The sequence below is a fragment of the Panthera leo genome, chromosome D3 (genome assembly GCF_018350215.1).
Source record: "Panthera leo isolate Ple1 chromosome D3, P.leo_Ple1_pat1.1, whole genome shotgun sequence".
Taxonomy (NCBI): Eukaryota; Metazoa; Chordata; class Mammalia; order Carnivora; family Felidae; genus Panthera; species Panthera leo.
Window position 1 is genome coordinate 81,858,956 of NC_056690.1, and position 22,663 is coordinate 81,881,618.

At 38.9% G+C, this 22,663-nt stretch overlaps 1 long non-coding RNA gene across 1 annotated transcript; it reads left to right on the forward strand.

Annotated features, from left to right (window-relative positions):
* Positions 1 to 10,000: 10,000 nt before the first annotated feature.
* On the forward strand, positions 10,001 to 21,636 carry LOC122203695. Its single transcript, XR_006195299.1, has 3 exons — positions 10,001 to 10,080; positions 10,926 to 11,060; positions 21,374 to 21,636. It is a non-coding gene; the product is annotated as an uncharacterized LOC122203695 (long non-coding RNA).
* The last annotated feature ends 1,027 nt before the right edge of the window (positions 21,637 to 22,663 follow it).

Sequence of the window (22,663 nt, forward strand, 5' to 3'; positions counted from 1 at the left end):
CTCTTTGCAGGGGGCATTTGAAGCCGGAGTTATTTTTAGGGAGAAATAAATTTTTTTCATGTAAGATGCAGAAGTTGTTGCTCCTCAGGCAGCTGAGAGAAAATGAAAGGCACTTCAAGTCTTTTTAAAAGGCAGATTCTGATGTTTAGCTTGAGATCAAAGAGGAACTCAAGAAAGGAGGGGAAATAGCGGGGAGACCAGAAAGTATAGCACTGTAGCCTTTGAAGGCAATGCCATTACATTTCTGATCTTTGAACTCGGCAACTTATTTCACAAAGAAGAGTTGAATCCCTTGCAATTGTGACGCTAATAACCAGGTAGGCGGAGTGGTATGTACCAAGGTTCAAAACAAGAAAGAAGGTTACATTCTTTTTTTTTTTTTTTTTTTAAGTTTATTTATTTTGAGAGGGGGGGAGAGAGAGAGAGAGAGAGAGAGAGAGAGAGAGAGAGAGAGAGACCCACGTAGGGGCAGAGAGAGAGAACCCCAAGCAGGCTCCATGATGACAGCAGAGAGCCCAATGAGGGACTCAAACTCACAAACCATGAGATCATGACCCAAGCTGAAGTTGGACACTTAACCCACTGAGCCTTCCAGGTGCCCCAAGAAGTCTATATTCTTGAACATGATTCATGCAGGCACACTTTTGTTTACACCTATAAACACACTGAAATTGATTTAAAAAACCCCTTTGTATTGATGACAGTAAGAAACCATGACTTCTGGGTGGGGGGGCGGGCATTTTGCAGTTCTTTCCATCCTCACCATGTCTTTTTGGTAGAGAATTGAATTCAGCTCTTGACTCTGGACTCCACAGACCTGGATTTGACTTCCAGTACTTCTTAGCTGTGAAAGCGTGGGCAACTTATTTAGCTGCTCTGTCCTCAAAATTTACTTATTGTTTAAAAAAAAAAATGGTTAATAGGATTAGGGCTGGTTTTGAAAGGTTGTTGTTAGGATTAAATGAGATAAGTGCCTGTCATATTGTAAGTTCTCAATAAATATTAGGTATCATTATTCATTGCATTCTGCGGCAAGATGATTTTCTTTTTGAATGACTTCATTTTTCAATAGTGTTACAGGCAAAGCTGTTCAACACTTATTTCATTACCCAAACATACTCAGCTGAATGTACAATTTAAAGTATAATTCCACACTACATTACTCATAAGTGGTGGTTTACATCTAACAGAGATCCTAGTTACTATGAGTGTTGCACCACAGATGCCTCTTGTTACTGAGAGGAAGTTGATTCCTCCCCTGTCTGTTCTTCTCTAATTTGAAGTGGGGGGAAAAAATAAAACAGGGACGTTTTGGCATAGAGGCAGGTTACTTGTGGGCTCTTCCTTACCATCCATCAGTCAGTGAGATCACTGTAGTTTCTGAGCACCTGGTATTGATCTCAATTACATCCCAATTGTTTCCTAAATTTATCCTACCTGAAGTGACAGAGACTGGAAATCCATCACATTTTATTGCCTCGACAATGGCGACACCCACAAGATACAATTTCGAAGCAATGTGCATGATGTCAGGTATTTCATAGTGCAATTTTATTCCACAGGAAAAGACAAGATGGTGAGAACAGCACATGTTTTAATCCCTCCCATCTCCATTTTCACCTTTGCTCGGTTGATACGTATTTATCTTTATTAACGTATATGTTAATGTATGGTTTTTATTTTATATGTTCTCTCTAAGTGGCTCTGCCAACACAATAGATACTGATGAGATTCTTAAAAATTATGGTAAATATTTAAAGAAAAAGGAAGGATGTGGGACTCTGATATTAACGAAGCATTAAGAAGAAAGAATGATACTTTGTGTTTTTAAGTATTTGAACCACTTTTGATTGAAGCCTATAATTTTGGGGTGATGGTATGATTTATCCAATTTGTGTGTAATCTGTTAAACATGTACACTAGGATGCTGATTTGCATACAAGTTTATTTTTTATTTTTACTTTTTTTAATGTTTCTTGATTTTTGAGAGTGAGAAAGAGTACAAGCAGGGGAGGGGCAGAGAGAGAGAGAGGGAGACACAGAATCCAAAGCAGGATTCATGCTCTGGGCTGTCAGCACAGAGGCCAATGTGGGGCTCGAACTCACAAAATGAGAGATCATGACTTGAGCCGAAGTTGGACACTTAACCGACTGAGCCACCCAGGTGCCCCTGATTTGGATACAAGTTTAAACTTGATATGTCATTATAGTATAGTGCTTTTAAAAGTCTCAAAATATATAAATTCAAATAATGTTGTCTACAAAATAATCTTCTTAGACATTATATGATAAATTTTGATCCATGCTTTCTAAGTTTTATACTAGACAAAAGTTTTTATGAGCCACATTAAAATTATTATTTTCAAGCAAATATTAATTTGACTAAATTTTGTTCTATTCATTTAGATTCTCTGTAGCTTACATTTGACGTTGGTTATGTTCATAAATCACATTCAATCTCCGAGGATGAAGATTTTCTACCATTGTAGATACACAAAATAACGGGCTGTAGAGTCGGAAAGCAATTCCAAGAGAGGCAGTCCAGTAATTTTTGGTCAATGGTGACAGTAGCGAAATAACAGAATCGCTTCTGAAGGTGACTACCGTGGTAAAGGGGGGGAAAAGTCACTTGAGCACATACATTTGGGATGAGTTGTTAAAAATATCAGTGTCCGTGCTCCTAGACCTTTCTAGCTCCCTTTAAAGCATAATAATCCGTTTTTAAAATGGGATAGACCTCTGTGTTCTAACAAAAAGTAAAATTATTATTGTCCAGGCACTAAGTTACTACTGAAAATGGTACTTCCATGAATAGTCCCAGATATAAACAAACAAAAAAAATTCTTTTAAAATTTTTAGTGCCAAGCAGACAAACTGTGTGCCGGATGTCATAATATCAAGGACACTATCTTAAGCACTATTTCAGGGAAGGAGAGACATTAATTCTTTGGGAAGAGCAACTTTGATTTTCCAGACTTCCTTCCTCCCACCTTAAACCCTAGCTTGCACCCTGTACAAACCTCTTTTTTATCACTTATCTCAAAGTATTTAAATTATTTGTTTAGATTCCTGCCTCTTGCACTTGACCGGGGGTCTTTCCGAACACAGATGATATTGTGGTACGGGCAGGATCTTACATGATGCTAAACCCACAGTAAACCCTTCATAACTATTTGATAAAGGAATGAATCAATGGTTCACTGAAAGCGAGCTATTGGAGCTAATTTATTTTTACTTTCAAAGAGAGGAATGTGATAAAAATGTATCACAGAGAATATGGAAAACAGAATTCTAGTATATTCTTTGTTGTCAACCCCTAGTCACTAAGTTCTTTGAAATGAAATGATCCACATGTATGATAACAAGTGGCCTGTCCTTGAGGTGAAGTAATTTGCCCTAGAGCTCACAGGAAGTTTGGGAGGGAAAGTGAAATAATATATATAAACACCCAGCTTATATATATTATTCTCATACCAGTTTTGACGTGGTAAGCGCTTGGGAGTCAGCACCCTTATCCTTAAAATGAGTACAAGTTAAATAAAATGAAAACCAATGATTTCTCTTATTCTTTCAGAGAACCGAGTTCTTATGGCAAGACACCACCTCCCCATTTGCAGAATGACTTAAGACCCGCCTACCCGGACCAGGAGCTGCTAAGAGCCGTAAACTGGTGGGAAAACTTAAATGGTAATTTTGACAAATTTCTGGGAGACGAGTGTGGGCTAACTTGAAGTGAGAAACCTCAAGTGAGGAGCTGGAGTTTGGGGCGCTCACCAGTTTCATGGGTTTACCTCTAGGAACTAACTCCACTAGCTTCTAATGAAGATCCCCGTAACATCCCCTCCTTGACTTGGTACAGGAGTGGAAAAGAAATCAGTGTAAAATATACCCCAAGTGCTCTCTAACACCAAAGGCCTACTTTCTGGGGGAAAAGTCTTTCCAAAGCCTTATCTCAGCCAGGAAGGACATAGTTCCCACTCTGGACCTGCCGATCTTTCCTGCCTCACAGGAGAAACGCTTGTGGGAGTCACAAGTCTGAGATATAGGCCTACTGAAAACCTGAAATTTAATCCTAAAATAATAGAAATCCCCCTTCCTCTCACACAAACAGGTCAAGCAAACAGGGTTTAAGTCTGATTAAGTGCATCACAGCAAGACACAGACCATCTCTGAGGAGAAGTGCTTAGGGAAACCCAAAGTCAAGAGGAGAGAAAGAAAACTAAACTACAGGAATTTAAACTTCTGACACTCACAGCTACAGCCAAGGTCCAACAGAGCCTAATTCCTAGTCAGACTGACACAGACCCTTACCCTAAAGGTCTGTTTACCTCAGTTCTTATTACTCAGTATAAAATGACCAGCTTTCAACAACAACAACAACAACATTACAAATAATGCCAGAAGGAGAGAAAAAAAGATATACTCCTAAGAGATAAAATAAATCTCAGAACCAGACATAGATATGGGACTAATCAGAAAATTTAAAATAACTACGCTTGGTATGTTAAGGGCTGTACTGGCAAAAGTATGTAACAAGAAGAAATGTGTAATATAAGCAGAGAAATGGAAACCCTAAGAACCAAAAAGAAATGCTACAAATAAAACCAGAATGCCTTGAGTGGGTGCACCCTAGACTCAGTATGACCAAGGAAAGAACCAGTAAATGTAAAAATATATAAATATCAAGGCTCCACTTGGATTACAAACATAAAAAAAAAAGTGAAAAAACATTATAGGATATCCAAAAACTGTGGGGAAATTTCAAATGGGGTAACTATGTTAAGTTAAAATGACAGAAGGGTGAGAAACAATAGAAGAGAGAAGAAAAAAGTATTTAAAGTAATAAGTTGAGACTCTTCGGAAATTAATGGCAGACACGAAGCAACAGATTCAGGAAGCTTAGAGAACACCAAGCAAACTAATACAAACAACCGAGGAATCACATTCAAACTCTAGAAAACAAAGACAAAGAGAATATATCGAAGGACAGCAGAGGGGGGAAGAAACACCTTCCTTAGAGTGGGACAAGTCGAAACCGTACAGAGGACTTCCCATCAGAAACCATACAAGCAAACAAACAACACAAAACAAAACGAAAAACCACACAAAACACACACACACACACACACACAAACACTAAAACTGGAACCAAAAACCATGGAGTGAAATATTAACACACAGCAACATATAATTATATATAGTGAGATTATCTGTCCAAAGTTAGAGAGAAATAAAGACTTGTCAGGAAAACAAAATCTGAGGGAATTCATCGCCAGCTGATTTGTCTTACAAGAAGTGTTAGAAGAAATTTTCAGGGAGAAGGGAAATGAAAGAGGAAGAAACTCAGATATATAAAAGAAAATGTCAAAGAAGATATAAAGTAAATAAAAATAGACATTTTACTTTTCATTTTTAATTGATATAAGGAATTACCATTTGAATTAATAATAGTAATATATTGGGTGATAAAAGCATATGGATAAGTGAAATAAATAAGTGAAATAAATACACTGTAAGGAATAGGAGGGAACAATCAAGAATACCTTATTAGAGGGTATCTGCATTACTCTAGAAGTAGTATAGCATTATTTGAATGTAGAGATATGTTAGCTAATGTATATTGGAAATTCTAAAGTGGCAGTTAAAACACTTTTAAGTGATATGCCAAAAGAGTAGTTAAAAACAGATTCACTCATGGGGCACCTGGGCGGCTCAGTGGATTAAGCATCCAACTTCAGCTCAGGTCATAATCTCCTGGTCCGTGAGTTCGAGCCCCACGTCGGGCTCTGTGTTGACAGCTCAGAGCCTGGAGCCTGCTAGGGATTCTGTGTCTCCCTCTCTCTCTGCCCTTCCCCTGCTCATGCCCTGTCTCTGTCTCAAAAATAAATGAAAAAAAATTAAAAAAATTAATAAAAAAACCAGATACACTCAGAAGTAACAATAGTAAATACATTTTATCACCTATCTGAGCATCCTTTAGCCTGGTCAAGTTGACACATATAATTAATCATCAAAATGCACAAATCCTGGAGGCCTGGACACTGAGAATGGAGACCTGGGGACCCCTGAAACTAAACAATAGCAACAGAAAGTTAAGATTAAGTCCCTCTCTTCTAGGAGTTGAACTGGTAGTTCTTGATCTGTTGTCCTCACATCTCTATAAAGACCATGAATGAACACTGTGGAGACCACATGAGTACAGTACTTTACACATGTATGTATTCTGCTCAATGTATAGAGGTGGCTGAAATTAATTCAATATACACTTATTTAGGAGTGTTACTGAATTTGCACTATCACCACATATTTTTTAAAAAACTTTTAAACATTTATTATTGAGAGACAGAGAGAGACAGAGCATGAGCATGGGAGAGGCAGAGAGAGGAGAAGACACAGAATCCGAAGCAGGCTCCAGAATCTGAGCTGTCAGTACAGAGCCGGATGTGGGGCTCAAACCCACGGACTGCGAGATCATGACCTGAGCTGAAGTCAGACGCTTAACCGACTGAGCCACCCAGGAGCCCCTCATCACATATTTTTTTAAATCAATGTGAATTAAAACTGTGATTACTAACACATTGGAGACCCATAAAACTTAGCCATTCTCAAAAATCCTAGATCTAGAGCATAAAGCATAGAATGAGAAATATACAAATGTCATGGATGAAGTCAACAGACTCTCATCCCATCAATATACTCATACCAACATGTGTGATAACAAGTAAAGGGGTAGGATATATTGTTTTATTGTGCACTGAGTTTTGAAATTAATTTTCATTGTGCAACCATTTCTCCAATAACAATAAAATTATCTTGAAGTGTTTGGGTTGAAAACCTTTTCTGGATGCCCCACACTTTGGCTTACTAGCCTTACATCATCAGGTGAACCCCTAGTCCCCATCAGTTAGATGGGATAATATCACTTTCCTTACATGGATTCAGTTATTTTTTTTTTTTTTTTTAGATTTTTAAAAAATTGTATACATATTAGGGGTTGTATAGATATTAGGGGTGTGAGATGGCTGCGAAATAGGCATTCAGATGAATTTTTTACTCAACTGTTTTAAGCGATTTACTTCTTATCCTACTGTTATAAACATGTTAAATATAACTTTAGGATGTATGTTATAACAAAATATAAAACCAGTACGAGTTAGCTGAAAATCACAATTTACATGAGAAGAGAGATGATAAAGAACAAAGAAGATGGGAAGAGCCTGAATTGGGTTAGACATCATCTGCAATCTCAATTTTCATTCTCCAGGTCTCTAAGGTTGATGCTACTCTCAGCGGCAAAGGATTTTCTTTTTTCTTATGGCTTGGGACAAGCCAGGCATAAACTATAAGGATTGCTTACTTGGAATCTAGGGGCTAATAAAATTGAATTATGCCCAGGTGCTTAATAAAAGCTTCTACTCTATTCCTCAACAATTCCTTATTAAGTACCTACTATGTATCAAGCTCTGGAGACGTACCAGCAGACTAAATGGGTAAATATTTGCCTATACAGAGTTTACCTTTTACCAGAAGAAGGGACACAATAAACACATAAGCTAACAAGTACACAATCAAATGATTCCATAAGGGAATATTAAGCGGGATAATAAAGTAGAAACTAATGTTGTAGTGGAGGAGACAGTTTTTTAAATAGGATAGTCAGAAAGGCGTTTGCTAGGTGTTCTCCACCTGAAAGGAGAGACCAGAAGGAAGTGAGGGAAGTGGCCATGCCCAGGAGCAGTAATTCAGGTAACCAGAACAGCAAGTTCAGAGGCCCTTGGTAAATTCCACTTGTGCCTGAGGAATAGCACCAAGGCCAGTGAGGCCCGAGTGGAGTGAGCACCGGGGAGATTTTCCTAAAGCGAAACAGATGGAGTTTCCAGGAACACGATCTTTTGCACGCATCTTTTAAATCATAATAGGCATTTGTTCCTATTGAGGTAGGAAGCTGCGGGGGATGTGAGCAAAGGAGACATCATCTGACTCTTAATTCTGGCTGCTGCGTGGAGAATAGACTGTGGGGAGGAGGACCAGCAACCGTATAAAAAGGGAAACTCATTAGGAAGTTACTGCAATTTGGGCGGGAGGTAATTGGTCTACAAGTGGAAAGTGGTTCTGAAGATGGGGATGGCAGTGCTTGCTGATGGATAAGAGGTGGGACATAAAAAAAAAAAAGAGTCAAGAATGACTCAAGGATTTTGCATATGTACCGATGTGCATTTGAATATATATGAGTTTTTATACATACCAGTAAATCTGCACATTTAATCTAATACAGCAGTGATAAATGCATGGAAGACTGCCCATCATGGAAGATCGTAGATCACTTTCCTCTGGGAAGTGGGAACACATCTGTAGCGTCCCCCACTGCAGCCCCGTGTCTTAGAACATTGCCCAGGATATAGTGGGTGTTACAGAAATTGGTTAAAAAAAAAACTAATGGAAATCGGTGATAGGAGAAGAATATTCTTAATGTCTGGGTGGGATAGCACAAACACCCTTCAAATTAAAAGGGGTAGATTTGAAGTTTGCAAGCATTCTGTGAAAAATAATTTACTAAGGAGTAGCCCCTCAAATCTCTGCATAATTACCATACGTTTATCAAGGTAGCGGAACAGCGTGGCTTGCTCGCTGTTTTCAACTGCTAGTGACTTTAACAAATGTGATACCAGAATACACTGTATGTGCGAAATATGCATGAATTAATTTTAGTTTACAATTTTGGCTTTGGGGTCTTTGCTTTCTTCAGAGGGCTCAAACTAGGATAATTAACATTAACTTTTCACCAACAGAGACTTCAGTTTTATAGCATTCTGACCCTAGCCTTCAAATCCCACTATAAGTTCCAACCGCCTCTTCAATGAATGATGACCTTTGGGGCTCTCTGTCACCTGTCTATCTACCCATCTTCTTTCACTCCATTTATTTGGCTTTCTGTTTGCCTTTTCTATTTGTTTTCACTCCGCTTAACACATATGTCTACACATCTAGGATTCTTTTACAATTTCTTCTTGTTCTCCAAATTTTTATTCAGTCTTCTTAATATGTACTTTTACCTACATTAAGTTGTCAAACCCTTACTTAGGCTGATTGTTAGAACCCGCTGAGATCATGCTGCAAATAACTTAAGATGGAGATAGATGGAATATATACATGTTAACTTTTTCTTTCTCCCTTAATGCATGCATGATTGCTTTTATATTTATGTGTCATATGAGATTGAGTTTTTTTTTTTTTTTAGATTTTTAAAAATAATTTTTAATTTATTTTTGAGACAGAGAGAGACAGAGCATGAGCAGGGGAGGGGAAGAGAGAGGGGGAGACACAGAATCTGAAGCGGGCTCGAGGCTCTGAGCTGCCAGCACAGAGCCCGACGCGGGGCTTGAACTCACGGAGCATGAGATCATGATCTGAGCTGAAGTTGGATGTTCAACTGACTGAGCCGTCCAGGCGCCCCGAGATGGAGTTATTAATTCCAAGAACGTAAAGACAAACATTCATTCTGTCCATTATAGCACAGGGTTGTGGAGGCATGATGACCATGAATATGAGCTGGGCAGATTTCTGACTGTGGTGAGTGTAAGTGACAGACAGCTGCAACATTAGTAGGTTCAAGGGTGGCTTTCTTTTACAGACCAGGGCCCAGAGTGGGAGAGGCAGTCACGGAGCTGGGTTTGATGCCCCCTCCCACCAAGTAAATGAGAGCAGGTGGAAGCACTTAACAACTGGAAGCCAGGAGGCCATAGTTGCCTGGCAAACAGGAGGGTGGCCCAGGAGTTTGATCTGCATGGAGTTATGGAGATACTTACTAGATCATGGTATCCTCAGGGATAAAACAGACAGGCAAGGAATCGTGGAGAATGCTGCTTAACATTTATAAAACACACACACACACACACACACACACACACACACACAAACAAAATAAAGAGTGGAACAGCAAACTGGTGAGCCTGGTCACCCCAATTTAAAAAATTAAAACTCATCCTTCTTCATCCCCAGACCCAAATCAATATGCGGGTCCAGAATCCATGGTCAGAAGAGGTAACTGAGTCTCTAGGAGGAAGAGCTTCCAACACCATAGTAAGTGAGGATTCTCTTAATTTTGCTACAAATGCCCTACAACCATTTACTCAGTACACAGAAGGTAATAACAGAATATTTGGGAGAATTCTGTTGACTACTGCTTATAAGATTTGGGGCCTGGAGTATCATCCTGTATCCCCTTTTATTAAAATTGGGTCCCATGAGTATACAGCTAAAGTCCACTGACAGTTGGGCCCAGTATGTCTACCCATAAGTGGTCCTTTCTCCAATCTCTGACAGTAAAACTGGAATTGATATACTTGGAGTTTGGTGAAGCTGCCATATTGGTTCTCTATCCTGTCAGATAAGCGTTATTTGAATGGCAAAGCCAAGTGGAGCATAATCCCCTCACCTCCAACTCCCACCCAGCCAAGATAGTGAATTAAAAAAAAAAAAAAAAGAAAAAAACAAAACTATACTGTACTCATGGAGGACAGCCACCACAAACACACAAATAATGCAGGGGTCTTAATTCCTATTATATCTTCATTTAACTTGCCACTCTGGTCTACAGTGAAACTGGTCTACAGAGAAACTGAATGAATCCTAGAGAATAACTGTAGGCTACTGCAGACTTAAACAAGCAGAGGCCTGATCAAGCTGCTTTGCCAGATGTATTATCATTTCTAGAGAAGATTAATGAGGCCTCAGATATGGTTCGTGGCCACTGATTTGGTGAACGTCCAAAGGTATCTGGTCTCACAGAATGCTAAAATGGCCTTATAATGGCTCAGCTGAAACACTAACTCAAAAGCAACAGTTTGATAGAATGGGTGTCATCCTTCAGGATGCAGTTTATATATCAAGTGCAGTATTTCAACATGGTACAATGTTCTCAATAGGATCCCCTGGAACCATGAGGTAGAAGCAGGAGTAGCCAGCTAACCAGCGCTCTACATTACCCTCCAAGGGATTTTGTGCTTTCTGTTCCCACAACTTGGAATTCTGCAGGATTGAGGGTCCTGGCCTCCAAAAAGGTACACTCCTACTATGTTTGTCTTATTGGTCTGCCATAACAAGACAATCGGGACTGGGTGGCTTAAACAACAGAAATCTATTTTCTCACCGTTCTGAAGGGTATTAGTTTAGATCAAAGTGTCATCAGGATTGGCTTCTGTTGGAAACTCTCTTTTTGGCTTACAGACAGCCGCCTCCTTGTATCCTCACATGGTCTCTTCTCCATGTGTATTGGGGGAGACATGGCTATCTCTCTGGTGTTTCTTCCTCTTCTTAAAAACACATCAGTCCTATTAGATCAGGGTCCTACCTTAAGACCTCATTTAATCTTAATTACTTCCTTAAAGTCTATCTCCAAATAAAGTCACACTGGAGGTGAAAGCTTCAACCTATAAATTTAGGGGGAGCACATTTCCATCCCATAACACCTTCTATAGGAAACATTAAAGTTCCAACAGAACTACAAGGTAAGGTTGTTCCCAGGGGACTTTAGACTCACTGTATCCAGACATCCACAGGCAATAAGTCACCCAACTGATGGAAGTAATGGACCCCCATCAAGAAAAAGAGGAAAGGGGCTCCTGGGTGGCTCAGTCGGTTGGGCATCCGACTTTGGCTCAGGTCATGATCTCACAGCTCATGAGTTCGAGCCCCACATCGGGCTCTGTGCTGACAGCTCAGAGCCTAAAGCCTGCTTTGGATTCTGTGTCTCCCTCTCTCTCTACCATCCCCTGCTCATGCTCTGTCTCTGTCTCAAAAATAAATAAACATTAAAAAAAATTAAAAAAAAAAACAAAAAGAGGACTTTAAAAAAAAATTTAATGTTTATTCATTTTTGAGAGAGAGAAAGAGAGAGCACACGTGCACACACATGAGTGGGGGAGGGGCAGAGAGAGAGAGAGACACAGAATCTGAAACAGGCTCCAGGCTCTGAGCTGTCAGCACAGAGTCCAACATGGGGCTCAAGCCCACGAACCGTGAGATCATGACCTGAGCTGAAGTCGGACGCTTAACCAACTGAGCCACCCAGGCGTCCCAAAAAGAGGAAAGACCTTTAATCAGTGTTAGAGTTTAGAATACAAGTTAAACCCAGGTGATCGACTTGGTCCTATAAGTATGCCTTTGCTCCATGATGACTACAAATAGACACCAGATGAAAAAAGTGCATGCTTATGAATACCCTCACTTCAGATGCAAAATATCAGATGTTACACCTGTGTGCAAAACGTAGAATCCTCACATATACAAGAATGTGCATTGCAGCATTACTTTTGGTAGTAAGGACTTGGAAGCAACTTGGGATTACATCCTTGCTAAAAGAAGAGATAGGAAAAATGTGTCAGATACACACCATGGAGCAACATACAACACCTAGAAGCAGCAGAGGACTCTCTGAACCTAAAGTAATACAGATAGACCTTAAAAATACAGTGTTCATTGAAAAAAATGTAAAGAAACTAATAATATATTCAATATAGTAGCAATAATTTAATGATAAATAGTAATAGTAAAAGCTAAAGACATTTGCCCACCAAAAAAACAATGCACATTTTGGAAGAACACGTACAAATACACACACACACACACACGCACACACACGCACGCACACACAAGACATTAGTATGATGGCCTGTCGTTTGTGAGGTTGGGAGGGGAGCAAGTGTGTGTTTAGGGATAAAAGGAAGAAAAAAAGAAGGTAGAGACAGGAAAACTGAAACAATATTCACGCCTACCAACTACATTCCGGCCATCACATCTTTATGTACCCAGCACTCCTCTCTACTCCAATAAATGTTACTTCTAAAGCATCCTTTATTCCAACACTTGCAACATTTAAGTTCATGGTGGATTGAGCTGCCTGGCAGTCCTAGACAACTCAACACATTTTCCAGATGAACAACCGGATTTAGGCAATGACTCTCTACATCCTGCTTCACCAACTGCTTATCACACACTTCGCACTGTGTTACTACAGACTGTTGACCTGTCACTTGGCTTTGGTTTTGTGCTCACAACTCTTTCATTTCCTCAGTCTTTCCCAGTAACTTTTCCCATTTTGTCTAGTTGTACATACTTTGTACGTAGGGCCAAAAGAAGGGCCATTTTTCTAAGACCTTTCTGATAGTTTCCACCAGTCACTTGTTACCATGCAGTTTATATGATAAAAAGGGAGTTAAGCTAGAAGTGTTTATAAGAAAAGTATCATATTAAAAGAAAGTAATGTATTTCTATTCTGCAAATAATATCACATAGCATTGCCTCCAAATTATGAATTTCACCAGGATACGTACATCCTAGCTTCCACTGGAAATACCCCATAGGATCCAGGGATTTTGTACAAGGGTTCCATCATCAGGGTATGAGAAGATTTTGTCACCAAGTATGACCTGGGGACACCATTTAAACATTGGCCAGTTAAAAAACAAAATAGGACCTCTGTGAGACTTCATCCTTAAGGATAAGCCTTCAATACTCAATTGTTTACATTGCCCTGCTTAACTACATTGCATTCTTCTCTCTCTCTTTTTTTTTTTTTTTGCATGAACATAAGAATTCTCATTCTGCTCTGAATCAAAGGTTTTCAGTTGATGCGTTTAAAATAAAGGGCGCTCAAGGAATCACATAACTTTTGGACCAGGTTAGTAGGAGACATGGAGAGAGTCCAAGCAAAGAAAACAAAGGCTGCATTCCTAGGAAAAAGAAAACAGGAAAAAAAATGATAATCTGACAGGAACTACTGCCTCAACATTAAATATGTTGATCAGTAGGAGAGTCAAAAGTTCTTTTCCCTAAGCTCAAGCAAATTTTCAGTTAGGTGAATTTTGCTGTGCTCTATGTTTTCAAACTAAAACAAAAAGTTAATTTGGACTTGGTGAGATACAAATTCAGGGTTATGTGAAAATCTCAAAGGAGTTGACCCCTTTTCTCCTGAGATTATTATTTTTTTAAACTGGGTTTTTACTGATCTGCTGAAGTTGCCCATTTTTTACAGGGTCCTTATGATATTCAGTTCACAATGAAATTAATTCAATAGTTAGAAAATAATAACCAGACATTTTTCCTCATCTTCATTTAAAATGGCTTCACAGCAGACAGAACAGCATGGGGCAATGAACAATGGATTAGCCATCAGGGACCTTTTGTTCTGAATTCAACTTTGCCTTAAATTAACAGTATGTGAACTTGGGCAAGCTCCAGCTCCCTGAGCCTCAGTTTCTACATCTATTGGCCCAGTTTCTACATCTATTGGGGTTCTTAACCTGAGGCCCACAGACTCCACGTTGCCTGCCTGTGGACAGACCTTGGAGGTGGGGAGGAGAATGTGGTCTCAGACAGAAAACTGTGACTCCTGGATTTTAATGAACTTCCAACTGAAATCGAGCATTTCTTTCAGTACTGAATATAGACAATAAACCAAAGAGGTGTTAGCAGTACCTGTGATTTTATCAACCACAGAAGTCACAAACATTAAGATGGTGTAGATCTTTCAAAACATCATTTAAGCTCATCCTTATTTCAAAAGTTCCACGGTTATCAGACCTCCTGGTATACCTTGTCACGAATGCGTTAGTGAAAATAAATTATAATTTATCTCAATATAGTTTTAATAATTCCAGATATTTTACATTATTCATTTATAAACATGCTTCTGTAAAGATGTCCATAAACTTCATACTGCAAAAAGAGGTCCACGGTACAGGAAGTAGGAAATCCCCAGACTAGCTGGTAACCACAGTCCCCTTGACCTCTGTATCTCATGGCATTTAGTCCCATAAAAGAATAGTTTTTTTCTCCAAAGACTAAGGGAAAAACAACTAGAAATACGACTAGAACTAGAGATTTCTTATGTGACTTCCTCAGCATCAGGTGACTAATTCTTTCCCTAATCCAGTCTTCTTTTCTGCTCTGACTTTTTACCAATAGAGTATATTCAAGAATTGGCAGTTAAATAAAAATCAGATTGTAGGCATTATGTGAGTGGTTCAGTTAAGGACAAATCTACATCCAAAACTAATCTTTCCTGTAAACATTTAATCAAAGAGACTCTCTCAGCTAGGCGTCCTTCTGTTTTTTCCCAACACACCAGTCACTGGAAGAACAGAGATAGTGGTAGGACCTTTGTGCCTACCACACCGGAATCTGGAGAACTCTTCCTTTGACTTCAGAAAGTAAAAGATAAGATCTGGTGCTATGCTGCACCTTAACAAAGAGGTTGTTTTTGTCCTGATGGTTAATTTAATGTCATTTTTTTGTTAAAAATTTTTTTTAAGTTTATTTTTTTATTTTGAGAGAGAGAGAGAGACACAGCAGGTGAGTGAGGGAGGGGCAGAGAGACAGAAAATCCCAAGCAGGCTCTGCACTGTCAGTGTGCAGAGCCTGACATAGGGCTTGACCCCACAAACGAGATCATGACCTGAACCGAAGTCAAGAGCTGGACGCTCAACTGACTGAGCCACCCAGGCACCCGTGATGCTTAATTTCAAACCACAGTGACAATGCCTACTGGTAATATAGCCAAAGAGCAACCATAAGCATTCTCATATTGGGTACTGGCTCTGTGCCTGGAACAGTTCCATGCACTTTGTGTCTATTGGCTCATGAAATCCTTACAATGAACCTGAGGCGAGTACAATGCTGAACCTTACTTTGCTACTAAAGAAAACTGAGCTAGAGAGACTCTAGATGAATTATTCAAATTCACAACAGAGTGAGCAGCAGAGCTGGAGGTTGAACTCAGGTCTTCTGCTCTGGGCCTGTGATTCTAACATACCTTGCCCACCCCTCACCAACTTGACTGGCTACTGCTGCTCCCCTGGAGTGAAGACAAAATGGCGGGAAGAGTGGAAACGCACTTCCTCAAATGTCTCCATGTTATTGAATTGCTTCTGCCATTGTTTTTGGTGGGAATGGGTAAAGTGTGGGCTGAGGGTTTCGCACTTCAACATGAATAGAAAGATGACCCACATGAATCCCAGACCTGAATATAAAACACATATGTATAGTGGCTCCCGTGTGGCTCAATTGGTTGAGGGTCAGACTTATGATTTTGGCTCTAGTCATGATCCCAGGTTTGTGGGATCGAGCCCCAAATCTGGTTCCACGCTGAGCGTGGAGCCTGCTTGAGATCCTCCCTCCCACTCTCTCATAAATAAATAAATGAATAAATAAATAAATAAATAAATAAAACCACACTGAAATGTATAAAATTCCTAGAGAAGACACAGCAAAGAACCTAGAGGACCTTGGGTATGGTGATTCCCCTTTAGATCCAACACTAAAGAGACACAATCCATAAAAGAAATAGTTGACAAGCTGGACTTCATTAAAATAAATACTGCTGCTCTGCAAAAATCAATGTCAAGAGAATTAGCAGTCAAGCCAAGAGACTGGGAGAAAATAATTGCAAAAGACATCTGATAAAGGCCTGTTATCCAAAACATACAAAGAACGCCAAAACTCAACAATAAGAAATCAAACAATCCAATTAAAAAATGGGTCAAAGACCTTAACAAATATGTCCCCAAAGAAGACATACAGATAGCAAGTAAACACATCAACAGATGCTCCACATCATATATTATCAGGGAAATGCAAATTAAAACAACAATTACATATCAGTACAAACTTATTAGAATGGCCCAAATCCAGAACATTGGCAACCTCAAATGTTATCAAGGATATGGAGCCACAAGAATTCTCATTCATTGCTGGTGGGAATGCAGAATGGTGCAGCCATTCTGGAAGGCAGTTTGGCAGTTTCTTACAAATTAAACACACTCTTACCAAATGATCCAGCGATTGTGCTCCTTGGTAGGAATTTATCTAAAGGAGTTGAAAACCTATGTCCACACAAAACCCTGCACAGAGATGTTTACAGAAGCTTTATTCACAATTGCCAAACCTTGGAAGCAACCAAGATTTCCTTCAGTAGGTGAATAAATAAACAATGGTATGCCCAGATATTGGAATATTGCTCAGTGTTAAAAAGGAACTGAGTCACAGAATAGAGGAAACTTGCATGCATATTACTAAGTAAAAGAAGCCAATGTGAAATGGCTACTTATTGCACGGTTTCAACTATACAACATTCTAGAAAAGGCAACATTAAGGAGAGAGTAAAAAGATCAGTGACTGGTGGATGTGTGTGTGGGGAGAGGAGAACAGAGGATTTTTAGGGCAGGGAAAATATTCTGTATGATGCTACAATGATGGATACATGCCTTTATATATTTGTCCAAGCCCATAGAATGTACAATATTAAGAGTAAACCCTGGGGCGCCTGGGTGGCTCAGTCGGTTAAGCGTCCGACTTCGGCTCAGGTCATGATCTCACGGTCTGTGAGTTCGAGCCCCGCGTCAGGCTCTCTGCTGACAGCTCAGAGCCTGGAGCCTGTTTCCAATTCTGTGTCTCCCTCTCTCTCTGACCCTCCCCTGTTCATGCTCTGTCTCAAAAATAAATAAACATTAAAAAAAAAAAAAAAAAGAGTAAACCCTAAGTCAAACTATGGACTTTTGGTGATAATGTGTCAATGTAGGTTCATTCCTGTCTAAAAAAAAAAAAAAAAAAAAAAAAAAAAAAAAGCCAGGGGCGCCTGGGCAGCAGAGTCAGTTAACTGTCCAACTCTTGAACTTGGCTCAGGTCATGATCACACAGTTCATGATTTCTAGCCCTGTGTCGGGAGATGGGCTGACATTGTGGAGCCTGCCTGGGATTCTGTCTCTTCTTCTCTCTGCCCCTCCCCTGCTTGTGCGTGCTCTCTCTCTCTCTCTGTATATAAATAAATAAATAAACTTAAAAAATTTTTAAATTTTTCAAAAGGCACTCTACTGGTGAGTGATGTTGATAATGGGGGAGGCTATGCATTTGTGGAAGCAGGGAGTTGATGGGAAATCTCTGTACCTTCCTCTTTCAATTTTGTTGTAAACTGAAATCTGCTCAAAACAACAGTCTTAAAAAAATAAAACAGCCAAAGATGATAACCCTCCCTTCTCACCCCACACAATTAATAAAGAATTCTCTACAGCAAGATACACAAGGAATTCTATTACTGAGTAGTTTCAGCACACAGCAGACATCTGAAATCATTATGATATTTTAGACAATGGTATTTATTTTTCCAATATTGGCATTATCTATATTAGTAGTTAAAAAAATAAGTATAGAGCTGTCATTAAACACAGATGAATAAGGAACAGAAAACTGAAGACTAATCTCTAGTTATGCATTATCTCTGAGCCTCAGTATCTTTATTTATTAAAGTGGTATACTGATGCTACTTCAGGGCATTTTTACAATGATTAAGACAATTAAAGCATATTTAGTGATTAGCAGAGTGTCTGGATGTCAAAGAAACTGTGATGTTAGCACAATTATCATTATTAGATTCCATAATAATCCTAAGGAAAGAATTAGTTGGGAGTTTTTAATTTTTATGCTTTTACTTTTGCCTTTCCTTTTTTGATGATACAAGAAGCACTCTATTTTAAGTCACTTCTGCTTATTTACACTAGCCAACGAACCAAGAAATGGACTTTGCCACATCAACCCAATCTATGGAATCCTAACTTAACCCACAGTTGGAATGGATACTATAATTTTTAGTGAAATGGTGCTATGTCCTGAGGAAAGCAGAAGACAAAATATCCAATATCTAAGGAGGACAGTTAGAATAGTAACATACATTTTTGTAATATGACTTGTCTGGTAGAAAGATGGATGGTCAATTGTCAGTTCTTTTCCTAACACCTAAGCCTGTTCCTTCTTCAGCCCGAATCCATCATCAGTGAATAGTCTCATCATTTTCAACTAATGGGGTAAGAATGGAAAGGAACATATTTTCAAGGTTTTCTAACTGTTAAGGTACAAATGCTGAGATCACAGGGATTAAAATGGCTACATTTGCAGGAATGGTTTATCTGATGGATTAAACAGACTGGGAGATGTCGGTCTAGAAAACGAAGCTACTGATTCAGAGGAGGCTCCTGGCAATCTGCCTTCGCTCTGTTTTGCTCTGAGTTACTAATGCTTTCTGCTTACTCTCTACTCTCTGCTGACTATCTGAGAAAAGCCTAGCCTTTCCTCTAAACCCAGAGCACAGTTCTGACCTTCAAAGTTGAAAACACTTTTTAAAAAGCAGCAAATAACAACACAGAACAACCTACTTTCTCATTTGGACCAGTTAAAGTGGTTTTAAAATTCTATAATCATTTTCACCACAACGAAAGCAGATTTTTAAAACAGATATAAATTAAACAACATATTTAGGAGTAATAAGACCTAGAGACTTCAGTGGTTGTAAGACTTCTGGGAAACAAAATTTTATGTATGAAAGGTGGAATATTACTTAGGAGTCAGAAAAAAAGAAGCACATGCCCCCTCCCCCCCAAATATTATTTCACATATTTAATGATCGATGTAGATATATTGTCCTGTCCACCATAAATGTAATTTTGAATAACTCCATCTGAATATTTCAAAACAGATTTCATTCTGAAAAAACAAAAGCAAAAACAAAAACAAACAAAACCCCCAAACCTAAAGCATCTGATGAAGAGACCTGTGAGTGGCTTTCATGCCGAGCATGCTGTGGGGCCGTGCATATGCTCAAAAGTGGGTGGCTCCATGTTTGTTGCAGACAGATTGTTACCATGTGACTCTGAGGGCGTTTACATCAGGGTCACCATTTCTGATGTAGATTGGTAATTGCCCAGCATGCTGTCTTGAATTCTGTCTCAAGCTGTTTATATTCCTTTTGACTAACTCCATCCAATGTTTTCATATCTTCGATTGCATTAACAGTGGAAAATCAGTTTGAATGCCAAATTATACTTTGAGTCATTAAATTGATTAATATCTTCATTATTTCCTAACAATTATTAAGACTGAATCCATAAATTAGGGATTAGAACATGTTTTTGTGCCCCAAATGGAAGGTTCACGGTTGATCTCATCCTCAGGTAAGTTTTGTAGGTTATGGTGATTCTATATGAGGTCAGCTCACTTTACTCATTCATTCAACTCTTCAGTAAACAAACATGTGTTAATGTGTTCCGTGAACCAGACTTTGGAGCTTGGAGGCAAGAAAAAGCAAGAGGCATGATCTCTCTTTTCTCAAGGAACTTGGAATATTCTGGGGAAATGCCCAAGCAAAACAGCAAGTAGAATTCAGTGTGACAAGTTCTATAGAGAGATACATACGCAGGACACTGGAACAAAGCATTTTATCTGATACAGTGTTCATCAGTCACTGACTATCTTGTAATCTTTGGTCAAAACTAAAGGTGCTTGATATGTTATCAATAGTGTAACTGGAGTGTTTTATCACTGCAGCTTTAGAAAGGACATGTGAATTTCTTCTACTTATAAGGACTTCCTCACCGCATCCTCTCCATCCCTCTGTTTCTTCACTTGGTCAACTCCAGACCCCCAAATTGTCTGGACAAATGTTTGCTCTTTTGTGTCTCTTCTCATGATTTCACCCTAAAGACTTGGTAGCTCTCCACTGTCTTCTATTTCAATGTACAAACACCCCTCATAACAATTACCTTAGGGTAGTGGTTCTCATAAAGTAGCCTTAGACCACCTGCAGTGTCAGGATCATGTGAGGACTTGCTAGAAATTTAAATCATTGGACCCTCCCTAGATTTATGGAATTAGAATCTCTGGGGGGTTGGGCTCAGAGTCTGTGGTTTTATAGATCCTAAGGTGATTCCTATGTAAATTAGAATTTGAAAAATACTGAATTTCAAGTTTGTGTGTGTGTCTTCCCGTTAAATCGTAAGGTACTTGAAAATTCAAAGACTTGATGTCTTCCACCTGGAAAAATGTAGCACTAAACACAACGCCTACCACCTGATAGGTGATAAATGAATAATTTCGGGAACATAAATTATTAAAAAAATAATAGGGTGGCTTCATTTTTTTTTTAAGATAAGTATTCTATTTCTCCAGGGTCCTCATCTGACATGTATATGTCCCAAAGAGATTTTGTTCGGTGGAAAAGAAATATAACCTATCAGCAAACATGAACAACTAATGGGGTATGAGGCATCATGTTTACTGGATAGCTCGAGTCAATTAGGAATCGAACCCTGGTTCTATTACTATTTACTAAGGGAAAATTAAATAACCTCTTGAGTCTTTTCTTTTTCCTATCTGTAAAACATTGGCGATAACAAATAAATCACAGGATATCCATGAACATACAGCAAATGCATATAAATAAACCTCGTATTAAATATTAGATAGTGTAGAGTACGGGTTACTCTGGGTAGCCTGGATTCTCTATTGGAGAAGTGAATCTCTCTCTCTCTCTCTCTCTTTCTATTTTCAGTTTTTTTGCCCAGGATTTCATGAGACATAAACCAGCTGCTTTGAAGGGAGAAACCAGGTAGGATACATTTCTGAGACAAGACAGTATAGTTGGCCTTACATAGAAGGGATCAGAATGGAGATCTGGGAAAACAGAATGAGGGAATGTAATAGATCTGCACCTTCCAGAATTACTGAAAATGTGACCGAATGTGTTCAGATCAATGAAAAGTACAAAATGCTGTTTGGTGTAAGACCTGAATCCTGCACACTCAGAAAGATGGGTGCCCACATTTGTTTAAAGGGAGGGCAAGATTTGCGGGCGGGTGTGTGTGTGAGATTTGCGTTTCTACTTCTCTATTTTAAAGTGGGTCAGTAGGAAAACCACCTTTCTATCAATTGAAGAATTAGTGTAAAAGTTGCAATAAAATAAAAGCTGCAACAGCTTGTCATTATTGAGCATATACTGTATGTTTGGTACTGTATTAAGTATTGTAGCTATCTCGCATCAGGCCTGCCTGCCTTTGCGGGGCTCCAGGCAAAACAAAAGTGAGAGCCACTTTGTTCAACAAGTAAGGAAAGTCACCATTAAAAGTACTAAAATTAAAAAAAAAAATTCTCTTTCTTTCAATGTCCTCTCGACTCATCGTGGTGCTTTGTCTCCTAATTTGCTATTTAATGGAAAACTAGTCCTCGTTTCTCAAACTAAGTGCTTGCTGTTCCCAAAGATGCAAGAATAACTTTTACACCTCTCCCCTCTGACACTTTTTCATTCACTTTGCAGAAATGAAGTTTTAAAATAAAGAAAAAATAGTAGAAAGAGTAAATAAAATAAAACAAATAACTAGTGAAGGGAAATTAAGCTTTTAAGTAATTACTGTGAATTTTGCCACTGGTCTTCATACTGTGCAACACCAGTTTTAGTGCAATTACAAATATTTGGCTTGTATGTGCCATCGCTGAAATACACAACTTGTATTTGGTAGTTTGTAGACGCGTATGTCCTTTGCTCATATCCTAACAGTAGAAACGTGGCACAACATAAAACTCAACTGTTTTATTTCACTTGTTAATAGGTGTGGATTTTACCGACACTTCATATTTGGCTTACTGATGACTAACAAAATCCTGAAAGGAATGAGAATTCCATGTTGCCCTGTCTTTCTCTCTTAAGAGAGGGATCATTGATTTCATTGTGAGACTAGTAGGAAAGGCTATGACAGAGTTCTTTGTTTTCTTGAGTATTTTAAAGCACGTTAACTTCTTTGCGTTCTAATTAAGCTCTGATTCTAACAGAAAGAGTAGTTTTGGG